The sequence below is a fragment of the Ambystoma mexicanum genome, chromosome 1q (genome assembly GCF_040938575.1).
Source record: "Ambystoma mexicanum isolate Mex_15411 chromosome 1q, UKY_AmexF1_1, whole genome shotgun sequence".
NCBI lineage: Eukaryota > Metazoa > Chordata > Amphibia > Caudata > Ambystomatidae > Ambystoma > Ambystoma mexicanum.
This window is the reverse complement of record NC_090922.1, coordinates 946601610-946615350: the sequence shown is the minus strand read 5'-3', so window position 1 is coordinate 946615350 and position 13741 is coordinate 946601610.

The following is a 13741-nucleotide window of genomic DNA, read 5'->3' as shown; positions in this document are numbered from 1 at the left end:
GGGGCAGAAAGTGTAAGTTCCCATTCCCATGGAGCGCCATAGGACTCCATTGGAGTGGGGACAGAGAAGCATCAGCATCATTGGTAATGGTGCCGGTTCTTCTGTGACAACTTTGGGGGAGGTTGCCCTTACGCCCAGCTGGTCAGATTTGCTGGGTGCAACGGCCCCCACCCAAAGAGTTGTAATTTGGCAGTTTGGGAAGGGACCCTTATTTCCGGACCGCCACACTTGTAATGAGGCCCTTTTTCTACTATTGCGCAGGATCGCAAATTAAAATCCCCTGTTACCAGTATAACAACTTTCTTTTTAATATGTGTGTAATCCTCCAGAATTTCCTCCAGAATTTCTATGATGGTCTCTGTCTGCTGGCCCCGAGGGGGGGGAGGGGTCATACACTTTACTATTCACATGGATAAGTTCTCAAGCCATCATCATTTCCATAGGAATTATATAAATGGAGGACTTGGACGTTACCACTTAATTATATTCATAACGATGTTAGCAAAGGAGCAGACCCATCCCACCCCCTTAGGTGCTTTAGGGTGAGGCAAACCCCATTGCAAAACATCTAACAGCCCAGGGGAAGCCCACATAATCATATATGTTTAAACATAGTGTGCACATATAAGCAGACACCGTTTTGCAGAGATTATGCAGCCATGGTCGAAGCTTTGGGCCTGCACAGCCATGCAATATCTAATGTGTAAAACACAGGCCGCAAGCCTGAGGGGGAAATCTGAACAGGCTCAAGTGATGATGAGAGAGGCCCACGCTGCTGACTCCCACAGAAATTCTTCTTTGTTCTAAAGTTGCTGCCAATATGTTTGTTCTAAGAAAGCCTTGGTGTATGTTATCATAAACAGGCCAGAGCAGGGCCTCAACCCCCACCCAGCCAACTATGAGTTATAGCGCCTGCAACCGCACCAGTCCTAAGACCCCAGAATTCCGGCATACCAGTTGACAGCAGGCCACCAATCATAAACCAACCATGGTCGTCCCACCTTTATTCATAATGACATGATTTGTAATGTGAGGTACAGAGAGGGATACATTATAGCTCAAAAGCGAGGGTGGAAGCATTGGAGGCCGAGAGACGCGACCGGGATATTTGAAGTAGGTGTGGGTTTGTGTAACCTTGAAACTCCCCTGTGCCAGCCTTTGAGCATGTCAGGTGCATTGTATAATGATAGAGTAGCACTATTCACAACTGTAACTAATTGCTTCTTTAGCATTGGTTCCCTGGAGAAAATGAGCCCGGCAGTCCCCACGTGATGGAAGATGTTGGACTGGGCTGGGACGAATGGCCTGGCATCCCTATGGAGCAGGCTGACTATGTATAGGGTCGCACCAAATAGCCACGTGGGTTTCCACTGTATATAATGTCATAATCTATGCTGCTGTGTCTGCTTTTAAGCTTCTGCTTGTGTCCTTTTTTACGGCAGAACATTCCATGGCAGCAGAGTTGTTTGCTGACGCACCTATTTTTGTAGAAATACAACTTGTTATGCTTGCAAGAGTTTCTTGGGCCTTTTTTTCCTGGAGGTTTGTATTTATTCTGGTGTGAGCTTTTAGGAGCATGCCTTTTATTTGTGACCCCTATGTGATCCCAGAACCCTTGTGTCTGTGGAGGTGTCCAGGCTGCTTCTCAGGAGGGGCAGCACGCACATACAGTAACAAGTCCAGAAAAATGCATATTCCTGAGTGGTTTTACTGGATCCGTGTTTGCAGAATTCCTGTCTGCTCATTGGAGCGGGGCGAAGCTCTGAGGAGAGTGCAGGCTGGTGTAATTGGGACACCATGACGGAGGCGTTCAGATGAACATGCGCATGTGAGTATACACTTGAAATTGATAAGAAGTAGGAGACCGGTACATGGGAAAGCGTGAAGGGTGGGAGCAAGTGGAAAGTGAGATTGTTAGAGTGAGGGGAGAAGTGGTACCACGTATAGTGTGTAACTGTGGAAAAAGGAAACAATTAGGAGCCCTGCATAATTAGTGGGCTCGGAAACAGTAGTTGTTTATATTTTAGCTTGTTATTTTAGCTTGTTTTGTTTGTGTTTTTATTGTGTATTATGGATGCCCGAGGAGGGGCGTTGTGTAAATAGTAGTGTCTTTTGAATGCATGAAGTATGAGAGTGGGGGAAATGTATTTTGATTTTTTGAAGGGAGGGAGAGGATGAGGGACTGACCTTTTTGATGGACATCATCAGGGTGCGTGATGCGCTAGAAAAGGCTTAAAGGTAGTGGTGCTCAAGGACCATTATAATGGGAGGGGAAACACCCATAGAATATAACTGTAAGGCCCTGCCATTATACAGTGAGACAATCAAGAGGTATTACAAGCAATGGCTGATGGAGACAAGAGGAGGGGGTAGCCCTGCTCATGGCCAAATCAAGGGTCCCATAATACAAATATTTTGGAACATATGTATATATTTTTTTACAACTAAATACAAGGGGAAAGAGTTGCTAACATAGAAACGAAACATTAGAACTTTGGAACTTGTTCAAGGACGCAGAAGATTTAGTGGGAGTCCAAATGATAGCAGGGACAACTGTCCAGGAAAAGAGGGCAGGCGCCAGCGAAACAAAGGGGAATATACCCATTGACAGCCTGCCCCTTATTAGGTTACACTAACCTAACATATGTGTTCACTGCAGTGACAGCCCCACCACCCCCATATGCATCCCCTCTGGATGTTGCAGCGCATGCTGATGTCAATAAAAGAGACCTAGATGTGGCACTAGAGGTGGCAAGAACAGAAGTGACCAGATTGTGGTCAATACAGAGTGAAGTGAACACCAATAAACCAGACGAGCAAGGATCAGATGGGTGGGAAACAGAAGCATTTTTGTTCTGAATAGATAGTGCAGCCATAAAAAAACATGCATATAGAGAAGGAAGGAGAAGGGGGCGAGCGGGTGGACAGCTTAGGGTATGAGAATACAGGATCTCGCTGAGGAGTGGAAGCGGGTGGAGTGCAATTGATGAGTTTGAAGACGATGAGGATGAGGAGGCAAAGCAAGCACCTGAACATACTCCCGGGATGGAGAGTTTGTGGGAGGGTAGGTTAAAGAGCAGGTTTGGCCGGATGGCAGTGGAAAGGAAAAAAGGAAGTGGAAAAAGGGTTGACAGAAGTAGGTCATTGATACAAATGCCCCTTATAGGCAGGCCACACTATATGCCCTGGGCTCATATGGATAAAAACAATTTGATAAAAGTGCTCTGCTCCCCGCAGGCAAGTGTATTTATGCATTCAAAAAACAGACAGCCGGGGTACCCCAGGCAGTTGGTGACTTCAAAAGCTTATTGATAGCGACTATTGGAGATCAGGCTGAGGATGTGTGGGTGAAAGCAGGATACCTGGGAATGATGCACACGATGGATCATCATTTAACAAGATCTGGGCTCAAATATGGGACACGCTGTGGCGAGCGTTCCCTGACACACCCAACCTACAATTGATAATGCAATGTACTATGGGTGATGACGAAGAGCCTTCTCAGTTTATTCTTAAGGTTCAGGAAATGTGGAGAGTGGAGACGGGTAGCTCGTGGGAACAGTGAATACCCTTTTTCTACTTTATCATTAAAAAGGTCCTGCCCAAAGAAGTGCAAAAGGCACTAGACAAAATCGTGGGCATCAAGGCGTAGGGGTGGGCCAAAATACACCATTGCAAGAGAATAAAGGAGTGTGACAAGGAAACAGCCCAGAGATGGCACGCAGAGGAAGCCAAACGAGTACAAAACAAATTAGCCAAAATTGTTGTGGAGGTGTCAGTATCAACACCAGGTCAAACAGAGGTGGCAGGAAACGCCCAAGAATTTGCAAACACTAGAATGGCTGTGGTTTGGTCGAAAGGAGGACAAAGACAGTGTGGCGGGGGTCCACAGTACCCAATCCACATTGTCAACAAGGAGGACAGCAGCGAGGAAGAGAACTGTAGGAAATGGGGGCATTTTTCAAGAGAGTGTAGGAGCAGACCAGGAATGGGGTATAACTATGGCCTACCACTTCAGGGACCCCACAAAGGGCACCTAAAATGACTTCTATACATATACATTACAATATACACCAGCCTAGACACAGTTACGTCTGCAGATAACTGGCCCACCCACGCAGCAGCAGCAAGTGGTACAACAATACACACCTCAAACCACACGTGGTGGTGGCACAAGCAATTCCAAATGGTATGGTTGCCCCTTTTCGAGGCACAGCCGTGTTGCGGGAAACCGCTTTATATTCCCCGGGACAAATGCATATCCTGACTAGGACAGCCCACAGAGAACTCTTGCATGTCTGGTCCTGTCGGTGACCCTCAATCCTGACGAGGAACCCCTGGTCGGGGTAGAGATAGGAAACAAGCAATTCATGGTTATGGCTGATTCGGGTTCTGTGAAATCATGCATTAGTTAGGGGGCTCCCATTATTGGGCAACATTCTTGACATGCAACGCTTCTCTGGGGCTATTTCTATGGTTCTGTACACAAAGGATTGGGACGTAAAGGTGGGGGGAAGGTGGTGGGTGCTCCCTTGCTGTTTTCTGTAAGCTCTCCTGTCAACTTGCTGGACAGGTATCTGCTCAGCGATTTGAACGTGCCAATTTAATTCACAGATTGAGGCATTGTTTGTGCCACACTAGGAATGTGTGCAATAAGAGCAATGGTGGTAATACATGAAATGGCAGGGGGGGGAGGAGTAGTGGCCAGGGGGATACTCGTAAACCAAGACATGTTTATTTATGAAATAACAGTATTTGTGGAGGCGGTGCGACAGATTGCCAAGGGCTGTTGGAGAGTGCAGAGAGATTTTATCTTTCGCCCTCTGGTGTCCCTGGAATTGGTGGCGGGCACAATCCTGTCCCTAGACGTGCAAGGGTTGTTGGTATCAGCAAAGAGAGTGGTTGTACTAGGGACAGACAGGCACGGGTGCAAGTGGCATACAGTGCTTGCATTGACACCACTGTAACTCTTAAGGAAGTGACGGATGCAGAATTGCTTGAGAATTATGGCAATGACAGATAACTAATTCTAGAGATTTGCATCTCCTGCGAGATCATGCCGCAATACTGAAGAGTGCAATGTCCCCTGATGGTCATTGTAGCCCCAAGATCCGTCATTGAAGCAGACTTAGAACATGTACCAGAGCATTTGTGGACCAACAACCCACATGATTTTGGGCATTTAAAGGAGTAACCCCAGTACACTTAACACTAAAGCCAGGGGCAGTGCTTCCCCGGGTAAAACAGTGCCCACTATCAAGAGAAGCAGAGGAAGGAATCAGAGGCACGATACAGGTTCTGCTCAATCAAGGCATAATAGCGCCATCCACATCCCTGTGTAACACAACGATCTACCCTGTGAAAAAGGCAACAGGGGACAATTGGAGAATGATACAGGATGAACACCCACTAAATGATGTGATACAGAAAGAGTTTCCTGTGGTCCCTAACCCCGCTACCATTCTATGTATTATCTCCAAAAGAGTCAACTCACTTTACATTGGTGGATCTAAAAGACGCCTTCTTTGGATACCCGTGCACCCCGATTCACCGTATCTGACAGCGTTTACCCATCATAGATATTGCTATGAACACACTTGTTTGCCTCAGGGGTACTGTGAGAGCCTAAGCATTTTTAACAGGATATTGCATGCTGATTTAGGAAACATTCAAGTACCCTGCAGGATCATCCAGTACATGGATGATTTGCTTCTATGCAGTGACAGTGAGAAGCACTGCTGGAGGGACTCTAACACACTGCAACAACTACTAGCCTGGAATGGGTATGCGGTTGACATGGCCAAAATACAGTACTTCCAGAAGGAAGTGCTGTATCTATATCAGTTGATATCAGCAAACAAAAGAATCATACCAGACAGAGCAGTGTTTATGCATGCCGCCCTCTAACCCATAACAGTGAACGACCTCCAGACATTCTTAGGGCTATGCAACTACTGCAGAGAATGGATGTTAACTATGCAGCATAATGCAGGCTGTTCATACAGGCCCTCAAGGAAGCACAAATAGGCAATCAAAACTTGAATGGACATCAGAGATGGCAAATAATTTTAATCATTTAGGTAAGTAATATCCACAGCCGCAGTGCTCACCACCAGAGACTATACACAGGAGTTCTACATATTCTCACATTCTAATGGTCAGTTTAAGACTGCAGTACTGACCCAGAAGAGTACAATGGGACACAAGCCATTGGCCTATTATAGTGGCATGCTAGAATCAGCGATGCAAGGACAATTCTCGGGTGAGAAAGCACTTGCTGCAGCTCCGTACACGATTGATGAAGTGTTGGTCACTTTTATGTGGAGCATTCGGTGTATGCCATTTTCGAGGGCCCAAAATCTACCCTGACCACACAGAGAGATTCAGCATATGAGCTGATCCTCTCAAGCCTGAACATCTATATTGTGTGATGCAAAACAATGAACCCTGCCACCTTTTTGACAGAAATGTGTACAGAAGAGGATTTAGCAATACATGACTTTGTCACAGATGAAGGGGAGAAAGATGTCATTCCCAAGCAAAGGACAGCCTATTAAAAGAAGAGGAAGTTATTTTAATTGACGGTTCAATTGACCAAGAGACAGGCCAAATACTTATGGGCACCACAGTGGTGCACCTTAAGGGAGGTGAATATGAAACACTGATTATGAAAAGACAGCCGATGCATTACTCAACCTCATTGCTGCGGGCTTCACAAGGGTGCCACCTGACCATCTATTCTAACTCGGGATACGGCATACAACAGTGCATGCTGGTCTGTCATGGTGGACAACGAGGGGCTTCTGAAGAGTGGAGAGTTCCCCTGAATACATGCTGCATTGCTAGACATATTAATCTCAGCATTGTCCCAATCCTCTGTAGTGGTGGTCGTTAAGTGTGCCACACATACCAATGACACAAACAAAATTTCACTGGGAAACGCTGCTGCTGACACAATGGCCAAAATGACAACCTATCTTCCGGTACCCACACCTGGCCAGTACATTTTGGCCACTCCTTCAAATAATCAGCAAAACACACAGTTTACAGCCTAGCCTATTGTGCAGTTTATTGAACTGCAAGCACCAAATAAGGAGAAAGTACTATGGATAGCGAGAAGGTACAAACAATCCCTGACGGATTTGTTGTGGCAAAAAGAGTGCACTGGCAAAGCAGTAATGCCATATGAACAGTTGATGAGCCCAGAGATCAAAACAATACATTGCAGCTGACATACAAGAAGTTTGGTTTGTGCTCAACCTTCAGGAGCACCTCACAAATATGATCATACACTGCACCACATGTCAAAGGTTCATCACAGGCATGACACTCCTAACTTTATGGTGAACTTTGCCCCTCCCAATGGGGCCATTCCATGAGCTACACATAGATTATGCAGACATGGACGAAAGGTCCAATGGAGCCCGGTATTTGATTGTTGTGGTTTGCCCTTTTTCACAGTGGGTTGAGGCCGGACCTTGTGCCATTCTGGATGCCAAATGTGCAGCCACATTTTTAGTCTGTAAGGTCCTCCCCCGATGGGTTGTGTGCAATGTGTTGAGGTCTGACAATGGCACACATTTTTTCGAATATTTCTTTAAGGATATCACAGCACTGCTTAGCATCAAGCACCGGATGTGCTCTATTTATCACCACCATGCCAATGGCGCTGCAGAGAGGATCAACGGCCTTCTCAAGAGCAAATTATCTAGGTTTTGCACCATGTTGAAAAAGAACTGGGTACATTGCTTGCCCTTGGGCCTCTTAAGTCTATGCACACAGCCCAGCAAGGACCACCATTTCTCAGCCCATGAGGTGGTAACTGGCGGACGCATACATGCACCCATATCCCCTGTCAGGAGGACATCAGATGTCCATAGGGCAGAAGCAATCTTAAAGGGTATCTGACAACACTAACACATGCATTAAATGTATGTCCCGACCAGAGGACACACCGGACACTGCAAACACAACTGCAACAGGTTCCCCACCCACCCCAACACTGCTGCCTGCAGTATTCAATTATGTAAGGTGTTTTGTTAGAAAATGGAATAAACCCAGATGTCATGGTCCCTGCGAAGTGATGTTTTCCACTCCCCTCGCTATAAAAGTAAAGGGCCTTTGTTATTCAAAACATCTTTCTGTTGTCCACAGGGCACTCCCAAACACTACGTAATCACCTTAAAAGCACTTCATATTGTTCATATACCTTATCATTAATTATTCTTTAATACCAGACCTCCTCTTATTACAGCACATGCACAACATCAGACATATTTTATAAGATATCTCTCTCTCTCTCTCTCTCTCTCTCTCTCTCTCTCTCTCTCTCTCTCTCTCTCTCTCGCTCTTTCTCTCTCTCTCTCCCTCTCTCTCTATCTCTCTCTCTCTCTCACTCTCTCTATCTCTCCCTCTTTCACTCTCGCTCTCTCTACATCTCCTAACCAGCCCTACCTTTTGTGTGCATTATTTTTTCTCCTCAGGTGAGAAGACAATGGAACCAGCAACTCCAGATACTGAAGTTTATGTTAGAAAACATATTAGCTATGAGAATGTTCCTAGATGTTCATATTCATATATGTTGGTATTAATTTTAGTGCATTATTATTTACCATTGTTATGTTTATTTTAGGAATTTATTTGGGTTCTTCTTTTATAAGGAGAACACTTATAAAAGAGGGGGGAGCAGGGGTGCATGAAACATAATGCACATTACCATATAAATGTATAACAATAGTGACAAGCATAATAACAACGATAACAGATCAACAAGTACCCCTGTACATATGAGTATGATGGTGAGCATGATATTAGAACATTTTTAACCATGTGTTTTAAAAATATGTGTGTTGATATAGCAAGTGTTGTGAGCGAACCTATTGGGCCACATAAGAGAATGAAATGGCAAGCATGAAGGATGAAGTATGACTCCTATCATAGGTTTAGCCTTGATGCTATTGAAGATGTATGGCACCCCGAGATGACCAACAGTTGGTACTCGCATATAAGTGCATTGGGAAGACAAACAGCTAATGGCAGCTGTTATGTATGTTCACTAATCCCACACATGTCGGGGGCACCTAAGGTATTAGTAAACCAAGAAGTACCAATCTTAGAGGCACAGTACCGGGTTCATCTTGCGCTATGTAGGGTTAAAGGCACCTTCCAGGCACAAAGATTGTGACTAGAGCTCATCAATACAGACCCCCGGAAATATAACAATAATCCAAGAAAAATGTAATGCCTGCAGCAACCATATTTGGTGATCCAAGGACTTACATACATAAACAATAGATGCAAGAGACCACACTCAGCAGCTTGGCAGAGGGCCTACTGGGTTATGAAGTAGAACTCATGGCCCGAGTGGACACAACCTGCGCACAAATCTGTACAGAGCACATTACAAAGTTGACATGGATTGAAGCAAAGGAAATACCAGTGAAAATGAACCGAGAAGAAACATATGAACTTTGCTTCCACAGTGAAGGATCTATTTTCATCGGCTCTAAGAAACGATGCAACAAGCCCCTTCTAAAGAGAGGTACTGCGGCAGTGAACAAATCTTATTGGGTCTGTGGCCAACAAGCGTACTTGCACCTCCCGCCATCATGGAGGGGTTACTGTTCACTGGAAATGCTGCACTCAGCCCTATTAGTAATCCTGGAAGAACATGGGCAAGGGGGGGTCAAACCCGTTATCTCTGCCAGAGTTTCACATCAAACCTGGAAGAGGTGAACATGAAAAGTTGCAGAGGATGAAAAGGTTGAAACTATCTATCTAGAGACTGAGCAGATTTGCTCGCAGAAATCCTTGATGAATACAAACATTTCAGCTCGGCAGAGATGTTCTTCGCCTGGCTCTTGCTACCTGGTGTGCAAGCAGCAGCCAATGCAAAATGGCCTCAAATTGTACACTGGGAACTGGTCCATTTGGCAAATGACACTGAGCATGGGTTCAACACTATAAAGGTCGAACTGCGTGATTTGAGGCGGCTGACGATGCAGAACCGTTATGTCCTCAATATGAAATGAAAGGAGGCATGTGCCCAAAAATTAGGGATTCATGCTGCACGTTTGTGCCTCCCAAAGACATGGAGAAATTGGCCACTATCCCACATAATTGCAGCGGTACATGGTCTAGGAGTATGCATGAAGAAAGAAGGAGGAATACAAGGAAATGGCTGGTTTGATGCTGCATTCGATTGGCCCTGTCCTAGCTAGCCACAATCATGAAGATGCTGGAACCTGCCATCCTTTTCATGTTGGTCATCTTCTGTACCTGTCAAATCGGCCTTCGGTGTTGTGCCAAAGCAGTGCCTAGTAGAGTTACAAAGGTACCTTGGAATACAAAAGATAGTGAAATACAAACTGACCACGCCATTCCTTACATGATCCCCATCCCTTATGGAGACAAAGTGGACCGCTTATATCACATCACCATTGTCCCACCCCCTGACCCTGAAAACTATGAAAACTATGATGAAGAATGGGTAGATCTGCCTGGCGTTGGGGCATGCATTTATATGACATGTACTCCTGTGGAATATTCACAATCAGGGGAAAGCTTATGGTCTGTGTGCAGGGTCTGGATACCACAAAACGGTACCCCACCATATGAGGCAGAGGTGAGAAGGGGAAATGAGTGCATGTGTGGGGGGAGTTTGTTACTGTAGAAGTAACAAAAGGGGGAATGTTGGGAAGGGAGCAAACCAATCCCATCCCCCTAGGTGCTTTAGGGTGAGGCGAGCCCCATTGGAAGACCTCTAATAGCCCATGGGGGAGAGAGGGTGTCCTAAAGGTCCCCACACAATCATAATATTATACACAATTTTGCCATTTAACCATAGCGTGCATATATAAGCAGACACTGTTTTGCGGATATTGAGCAGCCATGGTCTTTCTCCCTGGGCTGGGTCCCCACCCAACTCCTCTTCTCTCTGGGCTGGGTCCCCATCCAACTCCCTTTCTCCCTAGGCTGGGTCCCAACCCAACTCCCTTGCTCCCTGGGCTTGGTTCCCCAATTGACTACCTGGCTGGTACTGGATCCCCATTTGACACCCTAGCTGGTAAGGGATCATCTCCAACTTCCTTACTCCCTGGACCTCGGTCCCAATTTGACTCCCCGGCTGGTACTGTGTCCCCAATTGCTCCCTGGCTGGTACTGGGCCCCCACCCAACTCCCTTGATCCCTGGGCTGGGTGCCACCTCACTCTTTTTCTCCCTGGTCTTGGCTGGGTCCCCATAAGACTCCCTGGTTGGTATTGTTTTTTTAATCCATGCATGTCTACAAATTGTAAAGCACCCAGTTGTGGGACTGCTACAGTCATGCTTGTGTACTATGTACACAGTCTCAAGTTTAACCTCATTGTGCCTCGTTTAATAAATGAAGTTTAGCCACATATCACACTTAGATTATGAACTCAACCATGCATATCACTAAATAGGATTTTGAAGATTAATTATGCATCACATTACATAGAATTGTGTACATTAGCCATCTAGAAGAACTTGGAGAGTAGCCATGTACGAACCACCCCACTCCTGCTCCTCTCCAACACACCATCCAAGTACTATACAAACCCACTGGGCTAGCCATTTCATACACAAACACACAACCACCATAAGCAAGACTTGCATACAACAAACAATCCTGATACTGGATCATATCCATATGGATACAACAGGTCAGTGCGCACAACCACATGCTTAAATACTAACCAAGCTACACACAAAACACACAGACACTCCAAAATAACAAGCACTAACATAGAAAACTACCCAGGCATTGGGCCATATTCGTATGGATACAACAAGACAGTGCACACCATCAATCCACCTGCAAGCCAACACACACAGACTCCAGTTTCACCTGATTCTGGACCTATTCTTTCACTCTACCCTCAATAACCAACACCATCCTCTTTCTTGCAGAGCCACATGAGTGGCTGGAGACTGCCCCTGTGTGGTCGCGGTGCGCAGTATGAATCAACATATAACATAAAATACTCAGCCAGCGATTCCACACAAAGAGAAGTGAGATAGGATTTGTCAATATTAATCATGCTCTCAGACAGACCGAGCACATCTCTAATGGGGTAGTTTGCCATGTTCTCAAATGTAATATTGGCTTGCTTTTTGGATGGGAATTATTTTAGCCTTTTGAGGCTATTTTTTGTGATTTCTTCTTTTTGGTCATGTTCTGCTTGGTCTTATGAGTCGTAGTAGGGTGCGGAGCTAAGTCAAAGCAAATACTATACTATATTACCCCAGAATGTTGAGAGGAGGCATTCACACCTCTTCCAAGCCTTTTCTTGTACCTTTCGTTCTTTTTTGCTTGTTTACTTCCCCACCCCTTCTCTTAGGAGGGTCATTCGAGGCGTAAAGATTGATGTTTTCCACTAATGTGGTAATGTGACTTGTTTCCTTACAATACATAGCAAAGGCAGAGGGAAGCCTTTTCGCTGGCGCCTGAGCGCATACTTGGGCATTAATGTGAGCTTTTCCTAAAAGAGGGGAAACCACCAAAGGTCTTAAATACATGTCAGAGGTGGGGACACTCATTCCCACTTGTGGTGTTACTTCTCTCAGACCAGTTCACTGCACCGACAATGGAGCCTCAGTCACAAAGGCTTTTGGTGTGTGATGCACTACATCTATTAACAGACCTTTAATATTTCATAAGGTTGAGTGTTGATTGATTTGTGCTTTCTGCATATTTCTGCACACATTAATCAGGGTTTGAAGCACTTCTAAATGTGGCTGGGAGGCAGTATTTCCTGCCACAAGGGAACCATTCATGCATATTTGAGTGACACTGATCCCCTCTGAATTGGAAAAAAAGCGATTCAGGGAACCACTGATGTCCGAGCAAGTGGGACCAGCTGTTTCCAGGTCCAAGGACTGGTCCTAGTCACATCTTCTGAGACACTCTCTCCGTGTTGACCATGAAGAATGTAACACAGAGCTAACATGGAATTATTATCAACTAGCAGTTGTACCCATGCTTCGTATGGCAATTCCAACATCTGAAGCATGTACGTTTCGTACTGTTAAGGTGGCATGCATTCATCGACATCCGTGGGTCATGAAGTTCCTGTAATTATCATGAGAGAATTGTCACGATGTGACGGACAATGTCTTTGCAGACACTTTTGAAGAGACATGCACTGTTTCCCGTCACTCGCAATACTATAAAAGCACTGTTTTGTGTCACACGCATGACTTCCAAAGTGAGTGCCGCTAATGTCAGCTAGAATTCTGATAGTGTAGAAAGTTTTAGGAACAGTGAACTGCTGAACTTTAGGAGCAATTAATGTAGAGCTACAGCAGAACTACAATGCGAAGAGCCATATGGTAGGGGTAGGCAATACAGAAGTTTTAAAAAAAAGAAAAATATGAAAATGTAGATTTTATTCTTTTTACATTGTCTGTACCATGGAGCCTATCCACATGCCAAATGTTAAGTTTATAACAGTTTGTGAAGTATGCCGAACATTTCGAACAGACACTAACACAAATCCAAGCATTGCAGACCTGCAAAAATTAGCAACATGTACATTTTGTAATTTGTACATTGTGTACACCATGGAACTTCCCCACATTCTATATTTCAGGATTGTAGCATGTTGGGAAGTAATCTGCTTATCCTATGTGCCTGTTCCAATCACTCTTTCATCATCGCTCTCCACCTTCTCCTGATTACTGACTTAAATCAACCTTAACTGCATCTGATCTTGCTTAAT